General features: G+C 34.9%; 1 pseudogene; it reads right to left on the reverse strand.

Annotated features, from left to right (window-relative positions):
- Positions 1–452: 452 nt before the first annotated feature.
- Positions 453–1,949, reverse strand: LOC138986811 (heat shock transcription factor, Y-linked-like; annotated as a pseudogene).
- Between the last annotated feature and the right edge of the window lie 650 nt (positions 1,950–2,599).

Consider the following 2,599-nt stretch of genomic DNA (forward strand, 5'->3'; position numbering starts at 1 on the left):
ACTCTACCAGTAACTAATAGAATATAAGGTAACTGTGAACACACTAAGGTACATCCTGTGTATTTCCATTTTTCTGATTTTATTTGCATCTCTTCCTTCACCCATGCCATCCTAATTGAGCCACCCATTCATTTCAGCAGGGATGATTTCAGAAATCACTTTACATCCATTATCTATTTTCCCTTGGTTCTCTCTCTCTTTTTTTTTTTTTTTTTTTTTTTTTGCTTACAAACATTAGATCAGGTGTCATTTACCTAGGATGCATAACAAATTTTGTCTTGAACTGTAGAGTTTATAAAACCATGCAGTAAAATAGCCAGCCATTTGAACTAAAGCATAATTTTACTCTTCATTGTTTGAAAATAGAAAATGAAACTATGAAGATGAATATGTAAATTTATTGTTGAAATGCAAGAATTTTAGGTATTTGTTGACATCTCCCAATATAAAGTTCAATCTTCTTTAGGCTCCATAATCTGACACTTATTTGATAGGTCAGTTTTAATTAGCATAGTTTTCATCTGATGATGATTGTTGATCAGTTGACTTGAAAGAGAGGAGGCAGATGTATAAGCGATCATTGACATTGAGGACCATGAGTTGCCTGTCTCTTGCAGGATAGGAAAAGGGCTGTCATGGGCTGACATATTGCTATATGTGACTGGAAATTTAGAAGATTCCACCATCAGTCTGGAATAACTGCTTTGTAATGGAGACACAATGTGGTTCTGAGAAGTAGATGTAGTTGTAGTAGCGAAGTCCTCAACGTGGCCATTTACCTGAGTGTAGCTGCTATGTGAGTGCCAATTAAAAATGCTCAGTGTTTTAAAAACAGCAGGTTGATCTACTACAATCTGGTCTGTTTGTCTAAGTGATATTGGTGATGGGGAAGGTAAGTCACATGGACTTACAGCGCTTGTATTAGCAAATATCTGGCTGCTATGAGGCTTTGGTATGTATGGCACATTTAAAGTTCTGGAGGCTGAAAATGCACTCTCTCCACTCGTTTCTCGAAGAAAGTCAGAGTTATGATCATCTTTGTTGACCCTTGCTTTAACATACGTCTTGTTATCTTGAACTAATGAAGATATTAGAGACACATTGTTAATTCCAAGTCTTCTTTGCATTCTTACTAAAAGTTGGGGATGGCCTGTTTGGAATTTGATTTATAGTAGGTTTGTAACTAAAATCAAAGAAAAACTTATTTAGTTTCTTTATAAACCAAGGTAAAACTGACAATCAAAGCTAAGCTATAAAAAATTATTCCTTTAATGACACCAATTAAATAGCATCAAATAAAACACCTCCATTAGTAGTTTTAACAGGTAATATGTTAAAAGCAATTATGCTCAACTAAAAATATGTTGTATATATACAGTAAATACCACTTTAAGTGGCTTCAGGACTTGTATCTGTATCTGGTTTTTTTCATCCAACATTTTGCTAGGAAAAATAAAACTTTTTTTTTTTTAAACATCCAATATTTTAACCTCCAGCTGTTCTCATGATTTAACTTCAAAACAAATTTTTTTTTAAAAAAATTTACTATCTCAATTTCTTTTCACTCATTGTTGGTTTCAAATATTCTGAAAGGCTCCTTTCTTTTCAAGACCTTTTTAAAAAGTTCTTCACTGATCACTATACATACACCACTCTCATCCCACCTAATAGATTCCAGCTGATAATTTGCAACTATACTCCAAAGTTTTGTGGAAATGTGAAAGAAAATCATTCAGCTCATCTGTTTCAGAGACAGAATTTGTGTAGCATAGCCTTTTTATCACAAGATCCTCAGACAAAGCCTGAAAAGCATATTCTTCAATCATAGATCTCAAAACTGAGTCCCTAGTAAGTGTATAATCATACAAAGAAGATCTAATGGAGGTTTCTGAACCAGTTGATTCATCCTTAGGAGTCCCATCTTGAATTTCTGAAGAAATATGTGCCATCTCAGAGAAAGTCTTTCTTCAGATATTTTTCTCATTTGTCTGATTTTACACACTGCAACTTCAAATGCTGCTTGGCTGGCCTACAGACCTCTCTAGACCATCACAGAGGTCCTCAAAGTCACCTAGCAATTGAAGGGTAACTGTGACATCACAAAGTCACTGGTCTTCAAGCAATTGAAGGATAATGTTCAACCAGTGCTTACTTCAGCATCAACTTAAAATACACACTGCTTACAGAAATACTAACCAAAGCCATGAAGGCTGCAAAACCTCATTCCTAAAGAATTTTTACACAGAAAAATCATATTAATAAATCTACTTGAAATCTGAACTAAAAGTGATTTATCATCCTTCTAGACACACATTCTTAATATTCATTACTGTTACCCATGCAAACTTGGATCTACTCGCTACTGTGAAGTAAAATCAATCAACTGACTGAGTTACAGTGAAAGCATGTGTTTATTGTAGGACTGAGCAAGGTTTCCTAGCAGTCTTTGGTGCTTCAAAGACCCAAATTCACAAATACTTTCAGGGGAAGGATTTTAATGACTGATCACACACCTGTGATCAGTTTTGGGGCATTGTACTAATGGCCTGTTACTGAGGATATTGGGAGTCAACATCATCGACCGTCTGTTTCCAACTAC

Source organism: Bos mutus, unplaced genomic scaffold (assembly GCF_027580195.1).
Source record: "Bos mutus isolate GX-2022 unplaced genomic scaffold, NWIPB_WYAK_1.1 CTG172, whole genome shotgun sequence".
NCBI classification, from domain to species: Eukaryota; Metazoa; Chordata; class Mammalia; order Artiodactyla; family Bovidae; genus Bos; species Bos mutus.